The sequence below is a fragment of the Urtica dioica genome, chromosome 1, assembly GCF_054948205.1.
Source record: "Urtica dioica subsp. dioica isolate 48M chromosome 1, U.dioica_male_clone48M_v1_H2, whole genome shotgun sequence".
NCBI lineage: Eukaryota > Viridiplantae > Streptophyta > Magnoliopsida > Rosales > Urticaceae > Urtica > Urtica dioica.
Window position 1 is genome coordinate 18,397,506 of NC_142756.1, and position 21,547 is coordinate 18,419,052.

Sequence of the window (21,547 nt, forward strand, 5' to 3'; positions counted from 1 at the left end):
GCGGCAAGAGTTATACTCAGCCGCGGCGATGTCGGAGAAATGTAATTTTAATGTAAATGACATTGTATAGAGAAATTTTGAATGAAAAATAACGTTGTCCACAGGAGAATAACATAAAATCCAAAATGAAAATACATTATCTAAATGTTTAATATCAAACAAAAATAGGATCTATATCCTTACGAAGTAGATGTGAAACATTGTCATCATCAAAATCATCCATCTCTTGATCAATTGGCGGTAATCCTGATGTGAACGGAGGAATGCTAGACATGTCTTCGTCTTCTTCTTCGTTACCGTTTCTCGCTTTCATATGAACCACTAACGATAACTCAGGATTTGCTGGATCCGAAACATAAAACACTTGACTTGCTTGCGAAGCCAAAATAAATGAATCATTCTCGTAGCCAATCCGTCTAAAGTCGACAATTGTAACTCTTTCATTATCAACTTTAACGTGATTATTGTCTGCCCATTTGCACTTGAATAATGCGACTCGCAACCCGCAATAATCAAGTTCCCAAATATCTTCAATGTATCCGTAATACTTCATAAAAGCATGTTTTGGATTCTTATCTTTTGCCGACGAAACATGTAAAGCTTCGGCAAACAATGTAACACCATTATTTTGTACGGGATGCTTGTTGTCTCGTTCTCTTGTGTAAAATGTAAAACCATTAACAGACCAAGCAGTGTACCCTGTAACCATTGAGGAAGGCCCGCCAGATAGTTTACTCAACGTAGATGAATGCCCTGCCTCTTTAAATAAGCGTTTTCCAAGCCAGTTTTGAAACAAACGGTTGTGCTCTTCTTGCAACCATTTTTCATTTCTACCCTTCTTTGGATTATTCACTCTCAACTCATTCAAATGAATATCCACAAATGGCGTGACCTCGGAAACGTTGTGTAGCACATGGAGACTTGCTTGCTCCCATTCTTTTCGGTTGACGATCGAATAAGTACCTATAATGAAACAAATACTTAAAAATAATGTTCATATATAATTTAAATAAACAAATAAAGTGTTAAAAAAATACCTGTAGATAGAGCTTTTGAATCAAAATTGGTATTCTTGGGTAACCCAATTTCGTCTGTTTTAGCTAAATACTCAGAACAAAACTCAACCGACTCTTCTGCTATGTAATTTTCAACTATGCTTCCTTCCGGCCTATTGTAGTTCTTCACGTAGCTTTTCAACACTTTCATATAACGTTCGATTGGATACATCCACCGTAAAAACACGGGCCCTCCTAATTTCACTTCACATACCAAGTGGACGGTTAAGTGGATCATTATGTCGAAAAACGAAGGTGGAAAGATCTTTTCGAGCAAGCATAGAGTTTTCACCAATTCTGACTGCATTAAATCCAATCGAGTTGGATCGATGACCTTCGAGCAAATCGAGTTAAAGAATACACATATCTTTGATATTGCAAACCTCACATCTTTTGGCACCATTCCTCGCAAAGCAAGAGGCAACATTTGTTGTAGCAGCACATGACAGTCGTGCGTCTTCATTCCAATAAGTCTCAAATCTTTCAAAGACACGAACCTCTTATAGTTTGACGAATGACCTTCGGGGACTTTAATAGAAGCAAACCAGTTGCACAATTTTTTTTCTCCTTTCGATCTAGAGTGTACTTTGCCGGTGGTAATTTTGTTTTTTTTTCCCACCCCCCTCCTTGGGATGCAAAATGCTTCTAATATTCATCTCTTTGAGATCCAATCGAGATTTTATTCCGTCTTTCGATTTATTTGGATCATCAAGAAGTGTACCAATAAGCGATTCGCAAACATTTTTCTCGATGTGCATAACATCCAGACAATGCCGGACGTAGTGTGTCTTCCAATAAGGAAGGTCGTAGAAAATCGATTTCTTCTTCCAAGGATTCTCTTTGAACGATTCTTTAGTACTAGCACTCTGCTTTCTTTTCTCAAGCACTTTATTGACGTTTTTAACCATCTCATAGACATCTTCACCAGCCAAAATTCTAGGAGGGGGTCGTTCTTCTGAATTTCCATCAAATGCTTGTTTCAATCTTCTATACGAGTGATCTCTTGGTAAGAATCTTCTATGACCCAGAAAAACAGTTTTCTTACCATGCTTCAAACGGATGGAAGATGTGTCTTTCATGCAAATCGGACAACCAATCGAGCATTTCACAGAGTATCCTGACAAGTTTCCATAGGCCGGAAAATCGTTAATAGTCCACATTAACATTGCCCTTAAGTTGAACGAATCTCCACGGTAAGCGTCTTTAACTTCCATTCATTTCTCCCATAACATCTTCAAATCATCGACCAACGGTGCCAAATAGACATCAATATCATTTCCTGCTTGATTCGGTCCTGAAATCAAAAGCGTTAACATCAAGAACTTTCTCTTCATACATAGCTTTGGAGGGAGATTGTAGTTCACAAGTATAACCGGCCAAACACTGTATTTACTGCTCATCATGCTGAACGGGTTCATTCCATCAGAAGCTAGACCAAGGCGCAAATTTCGAGTATCAACACTGAAATCCTTATACTCTAAATCGAATGATTTCCACTGTGCAGCATCAGCAGGATGTCTCAACATACCATCATCGATACGCTTTTCGGAGTGCCAAACCATGTTCTTCGCGTGTTTGACACTATTAAACATTCGACGAAAGCGCGGCATTGGAGGAATGTACCATAACGACTGAAATATATTTAACGAAAATCAGTAATAAATAATGAATATGAGCTACATGTATTTCCTAATCAAGTGATGAAAATGTACGTACCTTAACTGGAACTCCTTTAACCCCGTTACATGGAATTTTACCCTTCTTCCACTGTGACTCTTTGCACGTCGGACATTCACCTAGATCTTCATACTCGTGTCTATATAAAACACAATCATTTGGGCACGTATGGAATTTCTCGTACTTCATGCCTAATGTACCCAAAGTCTTCTTTGCTTCATACATACTTAAAGGTACTTTATTGTCTTTGGGAAATGCTTCTTTCAGTGTTTCCAACAATAGAGTAAAACTAGTGTTTGTCCAACCCCCCGACGCATTCAAATGAAATAATGTAACTAAAAATGACAACTTCGAATAGCTTGTACACCCTTCATATAATGGTGTCTCCGCATCATTCATCATGGACTCAAACAATTCCGGTCGCTCAACAAAATCGTCCTCCAAATCATTCATCATTGCGCACATATCATCAATATCATCTTTAACATCATCCTCATTTGCCGTAGAACGAAAAACCTCACCATGGTAGAACCATCTTTGATACGAGGTCATTATTCCATATGCAAACAAATGGGTCCGAACGACATCAATCGAAAAATGTCTATGATTTCCACATTTAATACATGGACAACGAATAGATTTCACATCTACCATGTTCTCTCTAGCAAAATCACAAAACTCATCTACACCTTTCCGATATATCTCATTCAATCTATTCTCCCACATCCACTTTCTCATCTTCATAGAAAAACCCTAATTATACAAAAAATTGCCCATTCTAATTAGTAAACTATCAAGAGAACAACAATTAGAACAAGTTAAAGAAGAACTTACAAGATTTGAATGTGTAGATAAGACTAGTAAACGAGGACGCTCTAGAATGAGTAAGAAAGGTACTGGAAATATTTTTTCGAGTAAGGTTATGAGAGAGTTCAAAGTGAAAAGGACGAGAAATTAGAATTTATATCACCAGTCTCGTGTCACACGCCGCGGTGACATTTCGACTTCGCCGCGGCGAGAACATTCTACAACGCTTCCATAAGCGTTGTACAATGTCTTCGCCGCGGCAAAAATATGCGTTCGCCGCGGCGATAACATCACGCCGCGGCGAGGTACAAATCTCGCTGCGGCAGGGGTCCTGCGCCGCGGCGGGAACATGTCGTCGCCGCGGCGAAAATCTTACCGAGAGCACCATGTTCCAGACATATAGTCTCGCCGTGGCATAATACATTTTACGCCGCGGCGAATGTATTCCTCGCCGCGGCGACAATTCTCTTTCGCCGCGGCGAGGATTCTACAACGCTTGTTTAAGCGTTGTAGAAAGGTGTCGCCGCGTCGAAAATTGTGTACTGCCGCGGCGAGGACATCTAGGGTTACCTCGCTGCGGCGATGGCACATTTTCGCCGCGGCGAGAATTTTCTGGGTAACTCTCGCTGCAGCGAGAATTTGGTTTCGTCGCGGCGAGGATCCTACAACGCTTATTATAAGCGTTGTAGAAGCATCTCGCCGCGGCGAGAAATGTACATCGCCGCGGTGAGATCCTACAACGCTTAGAATAAGCGTTGTAGTAGCGTTTTAAAATTTGAAAATTTCAAATTTTTTTAACTACCCGCCCATTTCATATTCTATACTTAGCGTTTTTTTTCAATTTTCCCTCATTCTCATTCCTTATTCTACTTCATTTCTTCTCATCTCTCTCTCTCCACTACTCATCTCCCTCGTCCCTCTCTCTCTCTCCGCCACTCTCTTGCCGCCCCGCCCCTCTCTCGCCACCACTCTCTCTCTCGGCCCCTCTCTCTCTCCCTCTCTCCGACCCTCACATCACTCATCTCTCTCGGCGCCCCCGTCCCTCACCTCGCTGAGCCCCCGCGTCCTCGCCCCGCGCGCTCGCTCCCTCTCTCCGACCCTCACTTCACTCATCTCTCTCGACGCTCTCTCCCTCTCTCCGACCCTCACCTCACTCACCTCTCGCTAAGCCCCCGCGCCCTCGCCCCTGCCTCGCCCTCACCTCGCCGCGCGCCCACGCCGCCCTCCAGCCCTCACACCGTCGCGCGCCCTCCGGTCTCACCTCGCTCGCGCCCACCCTCACCTCGCCGTGCGCCCTCACCTCGCCGCGCGCCCTCACCTTCGCCGCCCTTCTGCTCGTCCAACTCCGGGTAATGTTTTTGAACATTTTTACATGGGCTTATTTAGTGTGAATTCGATATTGATTTGAAATTAGGAAGATATTGTATTGGAATTGAGTTTATTGAATTTAAGTTTGATATTGATTTGATTTGAGAAATATATTTGATATTAGAGTGAATTGAGATTGAAATTGTGTTTTTGTTTAGAATCGGATTGGATTTGAGTTTATATTGTGATTTGAGTTGAGTTTATATTGGATTTTTATTACATTTGAGTTGAAATTTTGATTAAATTTGAGTTGAAAATTGAATTATGTTTTGAATTTTGTTTATTAGATTCAATGTCGTCCACTACTACTACTTCTAGCGATAGTAGTAAAAGAAAAATTAGAAGACAACTAGCACTGAATTCCGATGAAAAATGAAAAAGAAGAAACACTCTTATGAGTCGGGTTAATAAGGCCAAAACTCTAGGTAAAAAAATTCTGGTACAATTTGATGAAAAGGGACAACCAATTGGTAAGGAGGGTGATGAGTTGTCGAGTTACTTTGGCGTGCTAGCTAGAGAATACGTTCCACTTTTGATGCGCGATTGGAGATCTAAAGAGAATAATCAAATTAAAGAACGGATTTGGAACGAAATGTTAGAAGGATTTACGATTCCTATTGAACAAAAGCACGACTGCCTCATGAGAGTCGGAGAAGCGGCAAGGTTATTTCCTCATGAGCTATACAACGATCTATTCAAAGATAACATCAACGATCCAATCGCCTTAAAGAGACCGGCTTGTGTTTTGAAATTCTACACAAGTGTCACCGAAGAAGATTGGATAGCATTTGTTGAGTATAGACGATCCGAAGTGTTCAAACAAACATCGGAACATGGGAAAGCAAATACCGGAAAGAGTGTGTACAAATCTCGAACGGGCCGAAATGGATATCGAAAGCTTGATCAAGAAAAGGGTAGGTTCATTTATTTTTTTAGTTATTCCAAATTTGCCATTGTTTATTAATTATTGTATAATTACTTCTTACTAGCACAAAAAAACAGGGGAATGGCCTACGAAAGAGGAACTTTGGATTGACTCGCGAATGAAAGACGTAGATAACTACAAGGATGAGAAAGATAAACTAATGGCAGAAAAAATCGTAAGTACTTTACATTTGTTATAACAATTAATCTTGTAATTTTATTTGAAAATAATTTTGTGTAGAAAACGTTATCACAACAAGCAACGTAAGGGACATGGGAGCCGGAATCGGGAAAGAGCATTTTGCAAGAAGCTTTGGGAACGTCGCGAGTTTGCGGTCAATCCAATCACACTTCGCGTTTCAAGTACTTTGTTCCTCCACCGCCGAACGAAGAATTAATTAGGATGCGTCGGGAGATGAGCGAGTTGAAATCTTTGGTGATGAAAGCCTTCGTTGGAAATGGTAGCATTAATGTCGGAGATGCTAATATCGAGTCGCCTAGTGTCGAGCGTGTGGAAGAGAATCTCAAGGACAAGGTTGTTGATGATGAAGAGATGGCAAACGTTGAAGAACACGTTAATGACGCGGTCTCTTTAGGTATGTTCATTATTTTTTTTTATCTATAAAGCTAAATATTTTGGTATTAAGATATTGATATATATATATTCGTGATTTGCTTAGAACACGACGATGTTGGTGATCGTCCGAAGATCGATCCTAACATCGTTGATGATCGTCCGAAGATCGATCATGTCGTTGTGGAAAAACCCAATAGTGTTCATGCTAGTTGCTCATTGAATCCAACCACGCCGGTGACACCGAGTTCGGATGAAAGCGTCGAGTGTCTTCTTTTCATTGATGATGTTGTGAAAGGAGGCACAGTTCATGTTGCAAATGGGCGAGTGTACATGAATGTAGGCGTAGTTCATTTCTCACCTTTGGAGGAAGGAAATTTACGCGTGGCCGTTTCGGGGGTTTCGATTAAAAAAGCAAAATTGCCAATTCCCAACGAAGAAGCTCAAACCATTGAAGATGCTATAGGCGGGTTTGTCTTGTGGCCGAAGAGACTCATAAAAATGGACACGGGAATAGAGAGTCGCGGTCCGGTTGTCAAACAACTCTCAAAGCTCGGTTTTGAGAGTGAAGCTAGCATCGACGATGCTAAGAAGATTTCGTACAAGATGATTAATCCCAAGTATTGATTGCTCGCTCAACATGCCAACAAAGTAATGTTACCGGAAGGAGATGTGATTATGGTCAATGTTAGTCCAAGTCTCGCGGCTATCCCGATTCCAGTGTCATTTGAAGACGTTTCCGATTTTTTGCAATACTTGGAAATTGGCGCGGGGAGCATAACGGTTTATATGGAGTAAGAGTTTTCTTTATATACGTTTTTTAATATCAATGTTCAATATTTAGTGTTTTGATCAACTAAATATTTGTTTGTCATAGCTATCTACGCTCGAGGCTAGAAAAGGCGAAGAAGACTCGAAATTATTGTTTTATAAATCGAAGCTTAAGTTCGTACATCGAAAATGACGACGAGGAGGCTTATTTGTCAAAACGAGTCAATGACGTTGGAAACGTGGTACGACATTGCAAATTTGGTGAACTAGTTTTGATGCCGTATAACAAAGGTGCGCATTGGATGCTCGTTGTCCTCGACCTTTGGAGAAATAGCGCTATGTTCTTTGACCCGTTGAGAAATAAAATCCCAATCAATTTAAATCGATTGATAAAAAGGTAATATTTTGATTTCTTAAATAATTTTTATTATAAATCGTTCTAGTGGTTTTTTCTCTTATAATCTCCGTGTTATATAGGGTTCTTGTTGATTTCAAGCTCGAGCATCAAAACGCCCATAGTAACGGGCAATCAACGTACATCAAGGCTTGGGACGCTCCGAGACAAACGGGAAACACGGAATGCGGGTATTTTGTGATTTCTTATATGCGTGATATAGTCGTAGGAAGTGTAGGAAAATTAGAAAATAAGAAATCCTATACAAAGGAGGATTTAGAGAGAGTTAGGGAAGAATGGGTAAGTTGTGTACAAACATTTATTAACTGTGATGATTAGCTAGTTTTTTTATTGAATTATGGATTGGTTGTAGATGTATATATTATTTTTTGTATTGAAGATTATTTTCAGGTGCTAGTATTGTGTAAAAACAGATTTTGGATTGAAAAAAAATGATTCTCGCCGCGGCGAACTATACTTCTCGCCGCGGCAAGTAATTTGAGCCGCGGCGAGAAATATTATTCGCCGCGGCGAGAAAAGATACCGAGAGCAGGCAGATTAGAAATCTTAGTCTCGCCGCGGCAAGCTTTTTTCTTCGACGCGGCGAGTTTTTAAAAAAAATTCATCGCTTTCCTACAACGGATATTATATCCGTTGTAGAATCAACTCGCCACGGCGAATATTACACGTCGCCGCGGCGAAATTCCCGCCGCGGCGACGTGTAATATTCGCCGCGGCGAGTTGATTCTACAACGGATATAATATCCGTTGTATAAAAATCTCGCCGCGGCGAAAATTACATGTCGCCGCGGCGGGGATTTTTTAATTATTTAGAAATTTCACAATGGATGTATACCGTTGTAGGAGGTTCCACAACGCTTAGATATCCGTTGTAGAAAGTTGGATTCTACAATGGATGTTGAAGCGTTGTAGAAACCTCTTGGATTCTACAACGGATGTAGAAGCGTTGTAGAAACCTCTTGGATTCTACAACGGATATTTAAGCGTTGTAGAAGCTTCTACAACGCAGGATTCTACAACGCTTGACAAGCGTTGTAGAATCATTCCACAACGGTTTTTAAGCGTTGTAGAATCCTTGTTTTGTAGTAGTGCTTGTGGTAATGACCTCATAGATCCAAATGAACAAAGCTTGAGCTAGCATTAAAAGTTCACAAACCTTTTCCAAGTTCTAGCTTAATGTCAACTGACTCCACTAAAGAGTTGACACTGAAAATCTATCGGTTCAAATGAATATATTTTCTACTCAAAATTCTACTTAATTGTGATGAGTGGATCCATTGAATATTATCTATGTTTACCCTTCATGAATATCATCAACTAGATGGCATTTATAAATTTACCATTTTACCATTCTAGTTGTTATTTCCTCAACTCCTTTGTCACTTGTGAATAAGTTAAAAACAATGTATTGACGAAGAGCTAACAAGTCACATTGATTCACCCAAGAGAGTCATGACTCAATTTTGACATTGGCCAGTTCATTTATTCATATTCTAAGAAACGAAGCGTGATGTGATATACATTGTATTTCAACAATCTTTTACATGAATTCGATATCTATGAGATCTTCACAAAGTTTTTCATGACATCTTCATAACTTAGTACTTCATCAATAGGTTTTGTCTATATCACATAGTGAATCTAGAACTCTGACTTTCTCAAATGAGAGCATGTAAGCTATGAAATGACGTGTCTCATTTCATGATTGAGGTAAGCATGATACAATTCATAAAATCTAGAAAAGCAAGAATCAAATGTTCTATTATCAAACCACGAATCATAATTCACATAATCATATATTGAATTGCATGAAACTCATATCCAAATATAATTGCATTCAAACCATATTTATTATAATTACGAGAGCGAATAATTTAATTAAACAAAACATCTAGCTCTGATACCACTTGCTGGTGATTATGCACCCAAAATTAATAACAGTGCGGAAGAAATAATTAATTACGCTATATTAAGCTAATCAAATTAATGATTATTAAAACAAGATCTAATTTTGTTTAATTAATTTAATCATGAAAGATATATGTCAAACAACGAATTTAAAGAGACGAGTTATAGAAAACTTACGTGTTTCTCCTTAAGCTTTCTGCATCGGGATCTCCTCGAGCTCATCCTCTTCTTCTCATCTCGTCTCAGATTCCTAGCATCTTCTTCAATGATCAGACCTTTGGGATGTCTCTGAAACACTCGGTATCTCCTTCTTTACGCATCGATGACAACTTAGTCTTCTGAAACGTAATCTCCGGACGAACAAGAATAAGGTGTGGACCACACTCTGAATTTCACTACGACTTTGATTTATGATTTCAGATCGTACCATGTTTATGGGAGTGGAATCATGGAATTCCGAGGGGGAGAGAGAGAGAGAATTTCGTCCACCTCAAGGTGTGATGGGCGAAATTTTGCTTCTGCAAATTATTTGTCTTTTGCTCTCTCTTAGACCTCTTTTTATAGTGGTAGAAATGAGATATTCTAGGAATCTCCTAGATATATTTTATTCTCCTTTATTCTTTCATATTTCGTAGTTAAGCATGAGTCATTGGATCTTGACTACAAATCCTACTTTTTCTCTCATCCATCATATCATAATCTAGGATATTTGTTTCCTTATTTTTCTCCTATTTAAGGAATCTAGATATTTGAGAATAATGACGACAATATCTTAGTTCCTTATTTAATGGAGAGAATATCTCTACCATTATTATTCTCTTAAATATTAGGAAATTAATTATGAGAGAGAATAACGAACAATATCTTATTTCCTTATTTAATGGAGAGAGAATATCTCTACAATTATTATTATCTCTCTTATTTAATTAGTTACCTGATTTCTTTTCCATAAATCTAGCAACTAATTAAAAATAGAATATTTGGTAATTAATACCCAATGTAGGCGCCCATATTGACTGGTAGGGCCAAGGACTTTCGAATTTTACAGTGTCCATAAGGCCAAACTTAAAATTCAATTAATTATTTACTTGATCCAACAATATATAATAAATTCTACAATAAATATTCAATTCGGCAAATAGACAAATTTCCGAATGAATGCTGCTAAACAATTTACAGCTGTGAGTTTTCATTATTACCAAAAAGTTCTTATTCGTCATTATCGATGCTGAATCGGGGACTACGGACCTAGTAATAGAAGCTTAACAAATCCGATGAAAAAGACGAGAAATCATTTCTCTTTTTCCATCGATTCGTCTAATATTGGTCAAATACTCAACCGTGTAAGCCAAGACTGAATCCTCATTTATACTAGAATTATATTTACTCATCGTGACGAGTGTTCACTAATCTAGTCAGTTCATGATCAAGATCCTCCAAGTTCAACCCGTATCGAGAAAGGTCAATTATTATGTTATACTTTTCTTGATACATATAAACCCTAAGTATCGTTGCTTCCCCAGCGAAAGATTCTTCCGAACGTTACTTACTTCGAAAATGCGCACAATCTATCGATTCTAGAATCAACTCTTAGGTGAGTGAACATTAACCTTCTTTCAGAAAGGCTGGATTTCGTATCTGTCAACCACTTTCTTCTCGGATCATATTCCGAATTCCCATATATATAAGTTTAATCAGCGTCTCAGTAGCCTTTAACGAAATGAGTCAAAGAACCCAGCGATATGAACTAGAAGCCCATGATCATATCTAGATTTAGATCAAGTATCACTGTGACCATCATAAGCGACCCCGGGTCGTACACTTACCAAAAGTGCATAATGCTCCCATAAAGTGATCGTGTTTCACTCATGTTCCACATATATGACTTTAGATACAGCTTTTGAGGCATGTCTCAGTCACCGACCATGTTTTAGCTCACCGCCCGAACTCAGGTGCCCAGCACGTAATTCAGTATAATACGAAGGCTGTGGAAGATAGTTGTTATTGATTCTGATTTCAGAACTCAACCCACTAATCATATGATGCTGATAAAATAAACTTTTTATCTAATTTAGTAATCATTCATGTTTATTATCTTCAAGTGGGCAATATTACTAACACACTTATCCTCGTGAGAAGACTCTCAGACATCGATTAAAGAAGCCAAGATAAGCGGAGTTGATCTTGTTGTTCCCATTCAGCGGTCAGGATTGAATTTTCGCATAGCCTTATCTGCTGCATAAAGAAACTCAGAAGGTTTTGAAGAACCTTTGATGAAATGCATCAATAAATGACCTTTGATCCCTACAATGACGATGATTCCAGAGTAGAAAAATGTCGTTGTTGCGTTTGACAGATAAGTAATGAGCTAAGATCACATGTCCGCTTCTCGTGCTCAAGGAAGATGATCGTCGCTGATGTGGAGCTTTCCATTCGTGATGTATCGTGCTCTGATACCATGATAACAATGGAGATTCGATGAGATGATTAGAGAATGAAAGAATTTATAATTAACAATTTCTGAACATAATCGCAGAGTATATATATATATATATATATATATATATATATATATATGGAAAATAACACATTTATACCATGTGTTTTAGTGAAATGTCGAGTTTAACCCTCGGTTTTCAAAAATGTCGAGTTCATACCCTCTGTTTAACTAAAATGACGAAATTATACCCTCTGTTTAACTAAAATGACGAAATTATACCCTGAAATAGATAACAGTGTCACGAATATTCTTTTTATTGACTTTTCATTGACGTTGACTATAATATTTATATATAAACACCAATTATCTTTATTCATTCGCGCCATATACGTAATTTATTTAAAAACTAAAAAATAAACAACAGTCTCTTAATCGTGAAGAACACAGAAAGAAGTAAAGGGGTAAACATCGATAGTTGATAGTCATCAAAATCGCATATTCGAACAGAGAATCCATGATTTAGAGTTACAATTCGAACACGGAATGAAGTCATTTCTTAGGAGGTATGAGTTTTATTATTTAATTTCAATTTAAGGCTATTTTTATTTCAAAATTGAGAATTTGGAAGTTAGGGCACTGATTTAGATTTGATTTGGTTTTTCTTATATAAGAGTTAATATCAATGAAAGGGGGATTTGTGACGCTGTTATTCATTTCAGGGTATAATTTCGTCACTTTAGTTAAACAGATGGTATAATTTCGTCATTTTAGTTAAACAGAAGGTATGAACTCGACATTTTTGAAAACTGAGGGTTAAACTCAACATTTCACTAAAACACAGGGTATAAATGTGTTATTTTCCCATACATATATATATATATATATATATATATATATATATATATATATATCAGTCGTATCTGATTTATCAAACTTTACAGCTAAACCTACATGTGGCTGAATACAAGTGGATACATCATAAATAATACTCGTAGACTACACATAGGCTATTGTTTACTCTCTATTACCTAGATAGTGTCTGTATGTGTTGTATCTTCAACATCTATGTCACATATAGAAACAATATAGCAAGTGAATTATAGTTACAAAATAGTATCATCGGCAATTTTAAATAATAGAATCAGTTGGCGTATGCACTTTCCGTACATGTTATCCTGCACACACAAAAAATATACTCCCAGTACTAGAGGCTTCTGTTGAAGTTCCTGTGAACGAGAAACTTACGATCTACTTCTTTTTATTACGAATTCGAGTATTTTTACTTCTCTTTCTTATTTTGAGAATCCCTTTTTTTATTTATAAAGTTTTTTATTTTTACAGTTTTTCCCTTGTTATTTACATATTTATTTAACTTACTTTTAATTGTTTACAATTTTATTTAACTTTTTCTACGTATTCACAATTTTATTTAACTACTGCCAAAATCACCTAAAATAAAATATTTATAGGATACTAGAAAATTTGAACTATTCAAAAAAATCATCTATCTTCGAATGAGATATTTTTGCATTTCCTTTTACATTTTACATTTACTAGATGCACGGCTTAACTTTTTTTTTTTTTTTTTTTAAATTGTTTACAATTTTATTTAACTTTTTCTACGTATTCACAATTTTATTTAACTACTGCCAAAATCACCTAAAATAAAATATTTATAGAATACTAGAAAATTTGAACTATTCAAAAAAATCATCTATCTTCAAATGAGCTATTTTTGGAATTTCCTTTTACATTTTACATTTAGGTTTAACTTTTTTTTTAATATTTAATTTATCACAACGATACTGCATCTTGAGCAAGAAGAAGTGTCTTGATGATCAAATTCTTTAGGTCTAATTGGCATCATCTAAATTAATTGAATAAATGTTTATATTGTGATGTTATAATTAATCATGTGTGAATTACTAATAGCATAACTGAAATGGATACTTCTACACTTATGACTATTTAAAATATGTTTGACAAAAATTCATTATTTATTTATAATATCAAAAATAAGATCAAGTTTGTCAATAGATACAGTTGTTTAATGATATGGTTGTCAACAAACACAATTATTTATTGACAAATTTATCAATAATTAATCATAGTTTAAGAAATTAGAAACTATTAATAGATTTTGATAAATAATAAAATAAATTATCAAAGCGCAAGTAAAACTGCAAGAACTATTTGTCTTAAAATACCTTTCAGGTTAAATTTTATTAATTTTATTTCATTACAGAACAGTTCATTTTAAGGACCAAACAACAAGGAACAATTCCACAAATATAATCATGCATAAGTATCTTTTTTTTAGAGCTTTTGCCCTTATTTTACATAAAACTGCAAACATGGAACAAAAACTAATTGGAATTTTAAACAGTAATTGTTATGCAATGAAACTACAATAAAAAAATACGAAAAAAATGAGAGAATCACAAAACTAAGAATATTTTAGGATTATTTTCTAAATTAATTGCAATTTCAAAACATGTAAAAAAAAATGTTGTATTTCCAATATATCTTTGAATATACAGTAAACAATTATCTATATAAAATAATGTAACTAGATAATACTGATAGAGTATACGAAAACGACGATAAAATTAACAGAAATTGTCTCAATTAACACCATTTGATAAGTTTTTTCCAATTTTTCACCAAAAACTTAATTTGGGTAAAAATACTACTAAGTCACTTGTACAAATACAATTTTACCCTCAACAATTGATGTCAATTGTTGACATTTTTGACATAGAGATGTCAATTGTTAACATAGAGATGTCAATTGTTAACATCATGTTGAGGGTAAAATTATACTTGTACAAGTGGTTTACCAGTATTTTTGACCAAAATTAAGTTTTTGGTGAAAAATTTGATAAAAGTTATCAAATAGTGATATTTGAGGCAATTAATTTCTCCAAAATTAACACTACTTGCATATAAAATGATTATGCACACTATTTTACAATGACTTCTAAAAATCAACTACCACCCGTAATTTCAACACAAAAGGAGATCGTACACTAAGAAAATAATAAAGACATTTGTTAAGATTGAAAAGAGGTTAATTTAGTAAGTTCGACAAACGACGACACTTGACCACATCGGTCCAAAATAGGGCCACAACAGCATCAGCCCAAAGATGCTGCACAGCCCAATATAAAAGGCGTGAGCAAGGCCAATAAAATGACATGGGCTACGGCTTAACTAAAAGCCTAATTAAACCTTACAGCAGATCCCAATCTACTTGGGATGAAAAGAAAGTTTTAGAAGTATATTATTACAGGAATTTGTTGCAGTGTAAACTTTTTGCAAATTTTTCATTTTTTTTAAGAAAAAATAATTTATCAGTCCACAGTAAAATTAAAACTCTATTTTAACCTTATCTAGAAAAATGTCCGTTTTAATTTATTAATTGGCAAAAATTAAAAATTCTGAAAATATGTAATTGTCTCCCTACAACCCAATTTAAATTTCTGAAAAAATATTATTGTAAAATAAAGCGATGAAAAAAAATGAATTAACTCCAAAAATAACCCAGGAAAAAACATGTGCTCGCTAGATTTGTGGCCATTCTGAAACTACTAATTGCATTTTAGCCACCTTTTGGATAATTTGTGACAATTGGGCATCGTAATTTATTATTAGGTGCAAATAGACATGCTTACCCCTACAACACGTTCCTGCCAAAGTGTCACATAATAGTATTACAGGAGGAAAAAAAACAAAAACTACAACCCGATTAACGAGTTAAAATTAAAGCTAACACTCAACATACACTTAGAAGCTAAACCGAATACCAAAAGTCACCGAAAAAATAGAAGGAACTTGAAGAACAAAGGGATTTGAAAATCGGATAATAAAAAGATATTTTTGCAATGGCGAAATCAAGATTTGGGAAGAACAAACTCAAAGCTACGGTGGAAAAGGTACGATCTTTTGGATTAATAACACTTTTGTTTCTAGAAAATCGGTAGTGATGAATAAAAATGGGTAGATCCATTGTTGAATACAGGTAGTTCATTTTTTAATAGTTCATTTTTATTTCTGGAAAATCGGTAGCGATGGAAAAGTTTATGCATGTCCATATTTCCGGTTATTATCAATAACAATGGGAATGTCCATTATTTCCAATTATTATTATTATTCTTTTTTTTTTGTTGGATGAACCGGTTTACGAAAATGAACTAAAATCGAAAATATCAACTGAGTTTATAGGAAGAAATAAAGGCATTATTGGATGAAAATGAAATAAAATCGAAAATAGCAACTGAGATGGGAACATTATATGCCATTACTTTTTTATTTATTATTATTTATGAAAATTATACTGTGCTTATTGGGACTGAAAAATATACGCTTGTCCATATTTCTGGTTATTATCAATAACAATTGGGATTATGATATTTTCGATAATAATAATAATAATAATAATAATAATAATAATAATAATAATAATAATAATTATTATTATTATTATTATTATTATTATTATTTTTGTTCATTGAACCGGTTGATTAAAATGAACTAAAATCGAAAAAAGCAATTGAGTTTGTAGGAAGAAATAAAGGGATTATTGGATGAAAATGAACTAAATAAAAAAATAGCAACTGAGATGGAAACGTTATATGAATTTTTTTTTTATTAATGGAAAATAATTATATTTTCACTAATTATAATTTTGAATTGTGCAGATGAAGAGTAATAGTAGTGCAAAACAAGTGAAAGGGTCGAGAAAGACTAATATGGTTGAAACTATACAACCAGATGTATGTTCTTAAACTATGAGATGCATGTTCGTTATAGTTTGTGTATATCAACTTCTAATTATTATTAACAACAATGAATTGCACATTCTGATGTTTTTATTCCAAATTTCATTGTTATCAAACCCTAAAAATAGGTAATTTGCTAGACTGAAAAATTGTAATGTTAATGAATGGATTGAAATTGCTAAATTGTATATAGCAAATAGGTAATTTGAATTATTAAAAACTATATTGGAGGTTCTAATGTTTTGATAAAATGAAGTTGTACATTCTAATTTCATATTGGTGGTTCTGACTGCTAATTATTAATTTGATAAGTAGGTAATTTGTATTAATTACGTTTATGATAATTATTATTAATAAAAATGAAGTGCACATACTACTTTCATGACAATGTTATTGATACATATAAGTAACAGGTTGGAGATTTCGTTGTGCGTGAACACAACTGGAATCCAAAACAAAAAAATCATAGCGCGATCGAAGGTTAACGTCATTGAAACAATCAAGTTAAGACTGAAAAATGAGAGGCAAAAAAATCTTTTCCAGAATGGACCGTTTAGACATATCCAAGATTTGGAAGGGATTAAGTTTCTTAAACATCTTATGCACTTACTTGTTCTGCATCGAGTGGAAAACAATAACTCAATGGTTTGACACATTGGTGGTAATATAGTTGTATTTACCATGTACGACTTCCAAATAATGTCAGGTAAACTCAAAAAAATTGTAATGTTATTAACTTAGATTAATTTAAATAGCTTAATAATAATTAATAACTGTTAATAGTTAATTAACAACTTAATATATGGTAATTATCTATACTATTGGAAAAATGATATTAATATATGGTAATAACTAATATTTTAACATGCTTTACAGGATTGAAGTACGGGCCGATACCTAGAGCTCAAGACAGATATCATTTTGTCAACAGGTTGGCGGAGAAATACTTCACTGAGAGGGGATCTATGAGAGGAACACAATTATTGTCTATGTTGCAATCTGATATGGACGCGACAGATGAAAAACGCGTAGCAATATCAAACTTGGCAGTTCTTTAAACCACGATACTGCCAAAACAAAACAACACCAACATGGATGATGAACATCTTCTCCTAGCTAACAATGTGGTATTATTTGTAGATTACCCTGTGGGGAGACTCACCAGATGGGTACAACTTGAAAGGGTTTCTTGTCCACTTCTGGCTTGGGTATACGAAGTGGTACCTCAATTTGAAAAACAAGGATTTACCGAAAGGATAATATTTCATACCATGCCAAGAATGTTGAAGTGGACTTATTATAATAGTGTTGGGTATGACATGTTATGCAAGTGGATTTTAACAATGTTGAGGTATGTGTCATATCTTATCATAAATAATAATTTACTGAAATTAATAGTAAATTATTGAATATTCTTGTATTATAGGTGGAAATAAAGTGGGTCCACACAACAGAAGAATAGATTGCAGCAGGATACCCTCAAAGAGATGATATTAAAAAAGAAGATGAAGCCATACTCCAACCGGATAAAGGAAAAGGCAAAAGCGTAGCTAGTAGCTCGGATTCGAACACCGAAAATCTGCAAAAAGTTGTAGAAGACCTCACTAACGGGCTTAAATATGCGTTAACCCATATAAAGAAACTTGAATCTGAATTGGAGATGGTGAAGACCAAGCTGGAAATAGTTGAAAGTTTGGTAAAGGAACAATCGAATCAGGTATAATAATATTGTTCTTTTGATTGTTGATATTAATGATCTTTTATCTTTAATTTTTTATTAACAATGATTACAGGGAAACAAAGGAAATACTGGTAATGCAAGTGAGGAAACAACACCTACTACAATCGTAAAGAGTCAATAATTTGTATATTTTTAATAAATAATTGAGATATAATAATAATTAATGATTGATAACGAAAGCAGAATGGTGGTGGCAAGGCATGGGCAACCCCTACTGCTAGTGCAAGTGTGGAAAGATCTCATTCTTCAATGGTATATTGTGATTGTTATTATTATTAAGTAAAAATGTTTTTGCTAATAATAATAATGAATTTTTGGTAATTAATAGTTATCAATCATTAATATTTGTTAAAAAAAATGGTTGTGACAATGCTTGGAGAATCCATACTGCTAGTGCTAGTGTGGAAAAAACTCATCCTTCAATGGTAAAGTGTGGTAGCTATTATGTGGTGTAAATTTTTTGTTATATAATAATTATTAATATATAATAATTATCATAGAATGGTGGTGGTAATGATTGGACAACCCTTATTGCTAGTGTTAGTGTGGAAAAAAACTCATCCTTCAATGTTAAAGTGTAGTAGTTATTCTATGGTGTAAAATTGTTTATTATATAATAATTATTAATATATGATAATTAACATAGAATGGTGGTGACAAGGCTTGGACAACCCTTGCTGCTGGTAAAAGTGTGGTAAAGTGTTCATGTTATTAGTAATTAAATAAATTGGTATATATTAATCATTAATTTTTGTTAATAAAATAGAATGGAGGTGGCAATGCTTGGGAAAGCCTGAATACTGATAACATAACACCGGAAACCAAAAGCACCATAAGTTTGGAATAATTAAACTTTTGTTTTATGTAAAAAAAAAAAATTGTTCACTTATACTCTGTTGTTACTATAGGACAATTTGACCACAAACATGGTGCAAAACAAAGATATTCCAAATGAATTAACTCTGAATGACATGGTAAGCAATAATGAATATATGTACTTGCTTTAAGTATTCCTATAACTAATAGTTTATTTTGTGGAGCATAGATGCCAATCTTCATGGATAAGTTCAGCTATAACAATCCACTACATCATAAGGTAACTATTCATTAATGTTTATAATGTAAATTACTGTTTATTAACCAAAGAATAACCATATGTATTTTTAATAATGGATAAACGAAATGCATCATATTCAAATTCAGTGGACGTCTAACATGAATGCGTAAGTTTCCAAAATTTGAGTTGAATTTTTTTGTTTTTTAACTATACCATATAATAACATACATCTGTAATAGACAACTCCGCCAATAGGATCTAAGATCAATGATGACAAAAGCAATCTTGAAGAGGTAATCATCTAAAATATATAATATGTATTAATAACATATAGTAATGTGGAATCCATTGCTTCATGACTAACATGTGAGTTGACAGGAGATGGCCGTAAAGATAGAAACTATTAACAACGTGGCCATGTCGTCAAACCAAAAGAACCAAGATTATATGGTAAAAATGAATTACATAATTACATTGTAGTTTAATATGTATACATGGTATTAATTTATGTGTATTGAATTTATTAATAATAAGTAATAATTGATTATTGCTAGAATTTAACAACGTTATTCATCGCCACAAACATGAATTGTCTCTGTTGTTAAGGGATTTAAAAACAACCTCTTATAGCTCCTCTCAGTTGTGGCGGTTAAACGATGACGTAGCATACATTTTATATAATTGGAAATAAATTACTGACGATGAAACAAACTCTCAGGATGTTTAAGAAGAACTGGAAGCAGTCGTTATGAGTCCACTAATCATGAAGGCACAAAAACGCATAAAAACAGTGGAAGTGCAGCCTCCGATCGTATTGAGACCCAAAAGAATTCATAAACGTTCAGCAATGACTAAAATACCCTACACAACAGAAAAGAAAAAGAAGAAAAATAACGGGGAACAGCCTAGTAGCCAACCAAATTCTGACTTGGGAATTTAACCATGTCTGAAGATGTTGTTTAACATTTTTTTTATCTTTATTATCTTTTGTTTTGCAAAGCATGGTGACACTAGTTTTAATCAAGGAATCAAATGTCGCCGGATTTCCTGGAAATTCCCCTGAAAATTCCATTTCGGGTGGTCAACGGCGAGCGAAAGGCTAGTGTACCGTTTCCCTCCATGTTGTCGTTCGGCTTTCCACGAAACGGCATGTCGTTTCGGTCGTTCTCTGCCAGTCAATGTCGTTCAAGACAGAGTATAAAATCCTCATCCTTTCCTGGAAATTCGCCGAATATCCAAGGAAAAGAAAAAAAAACAAAACTCGGGTTTTGCAGGGCAGTGAAGAAGACGACAATTCTCGACGACGGGTCGTGGATTTTCTCTGACTTTCGGTGTTTTCGGATTACTAACGTGCAAATTCATCAATTTGTCGGGGAATTTCGGGGGAGATCCAGGAAATTCGAATTATTTTGTAATCAATATTTCCGATTTTTTTTATCTTGATTTTACTGAAGAAATTGATTTTTTTTCATAAAATTTCCTTCATGAATGTTGTTGGTAATGTGACGATCTATCACATATATATTTTTCAGATTTTTTGGAGGACTACCGGAGAACCACTATTTCCCGACGAACCACCATTTTTTCCGACGAACCACTATTTTTTCCGGCGACTAAAAACCAAGTTTTCCAGCAACTTATTTATGTATTCTTAACTAAGGTTATGTTTTTAAATTTTATATTACATATACTTGTGTTTTGAATTTGTTTTCATATATGTTTCTTGAATTTGAGTTGATGTAGTTTGATTTTGATATGAAATTGTAATTCTTAGACTTTGAAATTAATTTATCATGTATGCTAGAAATTTTTTACGTTCGGAGTTGAAATGAAATGAAATATTTAGACTTTGAATTTGTTATGTTTTGAAATTGAAATGAAAGTAGTTAGAGTATGAACGGAAATTATTTGAATTGAATTGAAATGAAATTAGTTTGAATTGAAATGAAAGAGTTAGAGTTTGAATTGAAATAGGTTGAATTGGAATGAAATTCGTTTGAATAAATTTATTGACATGTTTAAAGAAATT